General features: G+C 45.8%; 1 protein-coding gene across 1 annotated transcript in view; it reads right to left on the bottom strand.

Annotated features, from left to right (window-relative positions):
• Positions 1-204: 204 nt before the first annotated feature.
• Positions 205-7,240, bottom strand: part of LOC144102355 (uncharacterized) — a 51,251-nt gene continuing 44,215 nt past the window's right edge. Inside the window, exons 12-15 of the mRNA XM_077635646.1 lie at positions 6,847-7,014; positions 5,594-5,745; positions 4,080-4,280; positions 205-2,993 (exon numbers count right to left, since the gene is read on the bottom strand). The gene's annotated coding sequence lies outside the window, so the exon portion shown is untranslated. The remainder of the gene's footprint in view (positions 2,994-4,079; positions 4,281-5,593; positions 5,746-6,846; positions 7,015-7,240) is intronic.

The raw sequence follows: 7,240 nt of genomic DNA, 5'->3' as shown, positions 1-7,240 counted from the left end.
TCTAAAACCCGCCCTGTATATCCAATAATGTTTTACCACCACCAACTAGATTTCCAAGTGGAATGCCTTAGTTGTACCCAATCTTCGCAGCTACCACACTTAATTTTTTCAAATGAAAAATACGTTCACACAAATGAGGTCTTTATTTCAAAACTTCAACCTGCACATCTGGCTGAGATGATTGCTGTGGGCAAGCTGCTTTTGGGAGTCGGTTAACATCAATAATCGCTTGAGGGGCAACGGCAACTTCTTAGAGCAAGTTCACATCCTTACTCTCGATACTCAAGAAATTTTGAAAGCAATGGCGAAGAGATTGTCAGAGCACATATGCGCGCTGCAGTCACACGGGCACTTTCGATCCTCATTGAGTCAATGCTCATCGAACTCAATGCAGATCGACGGTTGTCACACGGCCACTTTCAAGCGCAATCGAGCTCGATCCTGCTGGACTCGATGCCGATTCCTCAAGAGTGCTTGAGGTTCCAAGCACAATCGAGAACTCTCGCTCTCATGAAGCTATAAAAATAAACACAAGTTAACAAAACCAAACCACAATTGTTGTTGTTGTGATCGATTAAAATCTAATACAGAACATTTTTCAGGTACTACGCCTGCTTATATGCAAACATTTGAAAGTAATCTCGACATCACGCTCCACGCTTCGCCGTCAGTGTAAACAAAGATGGCGTCCTCCTGCTCGTCGGAGCGGAAACTGTGGAGCGAGCGCGAAACAGCCGCTCTCATCGACTGCTGACAGTACCGCCTAAATGATTTGCGGCGCCAGAAGAGAAACGCCGCAGTCTATGCAGAAATCGCGGAGGCGTTGCGGGCCCTTGGGTTGCATCGCACAGCAGCAGAGGTGCGCCACAAAAACCTGGCGCAGATACGCAATGTACAGATTTGGCTGCCGCTGCCCCCGACTGCACAGTGTTGCCGGACATCGCCATGTTATGGCTGTCGGCGGAACATTTGGCGCCACCTAACACACATGAGGGAAACTTCTCAATGAGCATTGAAAATGCCCGTGTAGCAACGGATGTTTCGAGCGTGCTCGAAAATCTCGATGCAGATCGAGCTCAATGAGGATCGAAAGTGCCCGTGTGACAGGGGTAACTCCAGCATCTCATGGGGCTAATTATAAAACAATACCTCACCTCAGCTACGAGGTTCTTGAAGCTACCTTTGCGCCAACGTAGAGCCGAATAGACCTAAAAGGTAGGTGGGAACTAGCTATTGACACGCAAATTATTGGCCGCCGCGGTGGCTCAGTAGTTATGGCACTTGGCTGCTGATTTTAAATACGCGAGTTCCGTCCCGGCCGCGGCGGTCGAAGACGTACTGCCAAGACGTGCACCAGCTCTGTTTTAGGGTAAAACGACCTCTCTGATCCGTACTTTGTACATTCGTGATCTAAAAAGAACGTGCCAGACAGTGGTACACATGTAAAAGGAAAGTCCTCTCAAAATGCCAGTGTTCGCATGGATAACATTTTGATAATATGAGAGGACTGAAAAGGGAAAGGGGAGAAGTGCACCTCGTAATTTCTGATTCAAGTCCATCTTCCTCAGGTAGCACAACAGTGCAGTTTCATATTATACCACAATGTCTTGTTTGATGAACTTAACTGCAGCTTTTAAGACTCCAGATAAGTTCTGCAGTTGAGTTGAACCGAAAGAACTGGATGTAGCGTGCCCACTATATCCAGTGCGTTGTTTGCTACAACACACTAAAATCAACCAGTACTCACTAATTGGGCAGCAACTTTGAGGCTAAAGAAAACGGTTCAGCTCAAGCTAAGAAATGGCAGCGAGCTATGGAAAGAAAAAGAATAGGTGTAACATCGAGAGCGGAAGCGGAGAGTGTGGGTGAGGGAACGTACGCGGGTTAATGACATCCTAGCCAAAATCAAGAAGAAATGGGCTTGTGCAAGGCACGTAATGCAAAGGCAAATAGCCTCTGGTCCTTAAGGCTAAATTAGTGCATTCCAAAAGAAAGCAAGCGTAGCAGGGGGAAGCAGAAAGTTAGGCTTGCGGATGTGATTAAACATGCTTAGACACAGGGGCCGCAGCTGGCAAATAAACAGGGTTAATTGGAGAAACATGGGAGAGGTCTTTTTCCTGCAGTGGGAGCAGTGAGGCTAATGATGATGGTCATGCATGCTGCTGGCATTATGGTCATAGGTTTTAACGCCCCGAGGCGACTCAGGCCATGAGGGACACCGTAGTGAAAGACTCCGGAAATTGACCACCTGGTGTTCTTTATCATGCACTGACTTGCAGAATACACGGGCCTTGTGAAATTTCGCCTGCACCGAAATTGGAAAGCCGCAGCTGAAATCGAACCGGCCTGTCGGGACAGCAGCCGAGCCCCATAAGCACTGCGCATGCTAGATATCAGGGTACGCAAGACTTTCAATAAGGGCGTGAGCATTGCAATTACTTGCTGAACTTAGCAGCATCAAATCATGGTTTTGTAGCGAAAGCTACACTGGCCATGAACTCGCAGTTTCGCCGTGCTCGCATTCCCATGGTGGTCGCACCGCAACAAGAGACCAAACACGTGACCGGTCACGTGATCAACCGCGTGACGAACAACGTGACAACTAGACAAACAACCAGACTAACCTGGACTTGCAATCAAGATTAACCAAGGCTGACCGAGCTATCCCTTAGCTTTCACTATGTATATCCTGGCACAGACAAGCTAAGCCATTGCCAATTTTTTATTCAGAATCAGTCAGGCATCCAACATCAAGAGTACGACAATGACCCCGACCCAGTGGACCTACAAGGCTTCGGCAGTGGAGGCTAGGTAATATCAGAGGCAAAAGGGGCGGGGTCACATTGCGCCGTGCTCTCTTGATTTAGTGCGGTTGTTGTAGGAGGCGGACAAGCTGCAGTGGCACTTGGGGCCTTCCCGTCAAATGTGATTGGCTTCTTCGAAGACCTTCGGCAGCACTAATGATGTCGTTGCACCTCTGCAGCAGCCTCTCTCTGCGTAGAAAGGTCAAACATTATTTGCTTTAGTATCGACCGTTGAGTATTTAGATGGAGGCAGTCTTGCAAATAAAAGATGTGAACGGAATGGCAGTTGGTGCTTATAAAGAAGTTGCACGGCAAATGTCGCTGCTGTGCGGTTCAGAGAATCTCGCGAAACAAGATTGAGTTGCTGCAGACGCCGCTCACATGACCGATCGTCATGCACTTCATGCACTGTAATGGCTGATGTATGAAAAATTGAACTGGGCCGACAGTGCCAAACCTTCAAGACAGTGTTAAACCTTCAAGAAGCACTAGCTCGCTTTTACTGCAGGAGCGCAGCAAAAGAAAAGCACAGGGAAAAAAAAAACATCCGACAGCGCTTAAGAGTTGGGCTGCGTGGAGCACTCAAAGAGAAGCTGAGTGCGGACGCTACATCCATGGGAATCTGCGCTGTGTACATGGTTTGCAGATAGCGGCTGTATTTGAGACAGTCAATATCACTGTTTCTGATAAGTCGAAGCAGCGTTCCAACTTCGAGTCGGTGTTTCAGAAAGTAACTCAATGTCTACCTATAGATGACGCTAAGTACCTGAGCGAGAAAGATGCACCAGTGTCTAGATGAGTGACAAAATTACAGCAATGAACTTAAGTCTGCTTAAGAGCAGAAATGAGAAAGATTTTCCTTTGCTCATTTTCTCCTTCCATTGTTAATTTTATTTTATTTTTAATTTAATTTCTATGATATGATTTTTATGTTTATTTTTGTATTTTTCTGCATTTTTATTCTTTTTCCAGTGCTATCATCCCTATCATCATCGCTATACCAACTACCACTAACGCTGTCATCACCACTATCATTATTGCTACCACCAACTAGCACTACTGCTATCATAACTGTCATCTTCACTATCCCACTCTCTAGCACTATCACTATCAGTAGTTTCATTACATGTATGTTGCTTAACAACTGTTGCTTAATCAACTTTGGCATTTTATTGTAATTAACATACCTCTTATGTCAGTTTGCGTGCACGACTTCCATCCGCACCAAGAAACGTTTACACCTTAAAAGCAAGGCTGGCTACTTGTAACTCTTACCTCAATTACACAGAACACCAAACGTCCAAAGGACATGCTTCTCAGCTGACACAAGGGTGCAACTCCAGGCCATCGAGCGGGACAAAGATGTCGCCAAGAGCCAGGGGCTTCTCAACACCTAGTGACAGCAACAACGGTCCATCTCCCAATCGCTTGCCGATGATTAAAGGTTTTCCTCGTCTGCTACGTCCAAGGGACATCCTGAAAGGATGCACAAATAATCATATTGGAGCTGACGTGATTGGTGCATTCCGATTTGCACCGTCCAGTAGTGCAGAAACTGAGAACATGCTCATAAGGGGTGTTCTGTAGGCATGGTATTGTGACATGCCTACAGAACACCCCTCATGAGCATGTTCTCAGTTCATGCACAACTGGACGGTGCGAACATAATCTTCAAACGTTCCCACGTGCACGCACGCACGCAAACAGCTCTCACTTAATAAAAGAAAGCATGACTAAGAGATAGATCATTCCGAAATGTTAAATGTTAGGTCTTGATAATAATTTTTGAAGTATATTAGCTGCTTATTCATTTATTTACAAATACTGCTGTCTTGGAGGCGGGGCAGGGGTAGGTTTTACAACCTTTCATTATAACAATGTCAAGTAGTATGGTTAGTCAATTTTTAATAAATTAATGATTCGACCATGAAAAATATCCATGATCGCAAATTCCTTGCGTGGGCCATAAGACAAGGTGATCCATAACAGCGCGAAAGACGGGACAGAGAAGGGACACAACACAGAGCGCAGAGCGCTCTGTGCTCTGTGTTGAGTCCCTTCTTCTCTCTCCCGTCTGTCGCGCTGTTACGGATCACCGTGAGCTCCAACTCGCCCAACAACTTGTATTGTCCATTAGACACACACCTCCTATTCTGGAGTACGTATTATGTGTGCAATCTGAGTGTGTCTTTTGTTTGCTCTAATATGTCGACAAGATATGTCTAAGGCAAAATTTCCACTCAGCTCGTCAAAGATGGTCTCCAATATCTCAATGTAGTTTGCAGCCAAAAAAAGAATAAGATAGAGAGCTAATTTAATAATTTTTTCGGTTTTTCATAGTACTCCAGGCATATGTCCTCCATGTCGTCAAAACCTCGCAAACAGATTCAGCCAACCTATAAACCGCGAAGCGCTCACAATACGGTAAATAGTAATGCGCTCAATTGGGCGCACGGTGCTTCCCTGCTGCTGGTTGTCATTCGTTGGCGCCATTGACCGGGTGTAAAAGTTTATGACCTACTAACTTTGCGGCCACCTTCGCTACCACCATGATCACAATGGGCGCATAGTGAAGTGCTTCGTCCTGATTACCTGGTCGTCAGCTCATGATGTTTTGGAAATAGATGTTGATTGTCTACGTCATGGAAGTATCCCTAGAACAGTTCTTATTGCAAAAGTTCACATCCCAGCGTGTTAAGAATAGCTGCATGAAAAGCTTTTTTCACTGAAGACGCAGGTTGATCAATTGACCCGATAGTCTGCATAGGGCTAAGTTTTTTCGTTCTCACCTCTTTGCCTCAACTTCACTAATTTTGGCATCCTAGCTGCATGAGCAGGCGCCCTTTCTGGCGGCACCCACGTAACGACTGCACCGACGACCATGCCACAAGCCTGCCCTCTGCCTCCGCAACAATGGCCTGACCAGCAGAGGCTCTTCCTCCTGAAAATGTATCAAACCAGAACATGCACATTGCGATTTCAGCGGCTACTGCAGCTTTATAGGTAAGCACAAAATTTATACGGAAAAACAAACAGGAAAACCAAAAAACCCAGATATCAAGCGCTGCGGTGTTCAGGCCAATGTGTAGTACGGATCATTCAGTTCCTGGTGAAATAATAAACAAGATAGTTTTCATGTCTGTGCCTGCTCGGGGCCACACTACTCAGGTTGGCGGCTGAGCTTAAGAAGCTTTTGGGGATAAAATGGCTGCCGCTGGCACAGGAAGGGTTAATTGTGCGGATATGAGTGAGAGATTTGTAATGCAATGAACGTAGTCGGGCTCATCACGACGATTTATAGTGTAAATTTTCAAGCTTCCCGTCTAAAATAGCTTTGAGGGCGCAGTAGTTGCATACGTGGGATTCATTTAATTAAACCACCTCATACTCTTGCACTTCCACTGCGCAGCACTCGGACGCTTTTGCATTTTGCCCACATCGAAATAGAGCCAGCTTGAGCGACATTAGGATCAGCAGCAGATTGCCAAAGCCACTGAGCCACTTTGGCGGGGCTACATCAGACACCTTGATATTCTTTAAAGTGCTGTAGAATATCACCTTGCACGGGCCGTGTAGCCCTTTGCCTCCATAGAGCTGCTGCAGTAAGTTGGATCTATCCACCTACCCAAAGTACCGAATAACTGACATCAGTTATGGGCGCCGGAGCACTGCGCCTCTCAGCAGATGTAAGAGCACAGCCAGTACATATAAACACCTAGTTAAGAGGCCTGCGCTGTAATATTTATGCGAACTTGGAAATTTTATATATCCTTATAAAGTGGACAAGGCTTGGGAGACAGGTAAAAGATCGAAACGCAGTAAAAAATATTTATGCTACAATATGTGCGACATAATCAAAATGCAGGTCTCAAGGAAAGAAATAACGATGGGGCCATGTAAAATGAGTCCATGCGAAGGAGCACCACGGCAAACCACAGCTTCATTTTAATCTACGCTAACTTTGTGCTTCGAGCGGTGACAGCAAAAATTCAGTCCATCACAACAGTCTAGTACAAAAGTAACCAAACAGATACCTCCTTACCTTTTGCCTCGCATCTTGAACTAGATCAGAGCAGGTTCAACCTTGAATTCTTATTTGCTGACGCGAAGAAGTCGCTGCAGTAAGCAAAGGGCCCGCTGCTGCTCGGAGGTGGCAAAGGACAGGCGATAGAGCCCAGCTTTGGCTTCCAAGAAGGACACAGAGTTTGTGCTGGAGAAAGTGGTGAGTAACGTTAAAGGTCGGTCCTAAAGGAGACGCACACAAGACACAAGAGCAGTCACAGATTGACTCCTACGAGATGAAAGCACTAAGCAAAAGCAAAAAGGTATGCATAAAGTGTGTAAGAAGAGAATGCGAGCACATGTTAGGCGCAGCACAGATAATCGATGTTCAATGAAACAGCTACAATAACAGGGCAGATAACAATGCAGAAAAA

This window comes from Amblyomma americanum, chromosome 8 (genome assembly GCF_052857255.1).
Source record: "Amblyomma americanum isolate KBUSLIRL-KWMA chromosome 8, ASM5285725v1, whole genome shotgun sequence".
NCBI classification, from domain to species: domain Eukaryota; kingdom Metazoa; phylum Arthropoda; class Arachnida; order Ixodida; family Ixodidae; genus Amblyomma; species Amblyomma americanum.
The sequence above is the reverse complement of the archived record's forward strand: the minus strand, read 5'-3'. Positions and strand labels throughout refer to the sequence as shown.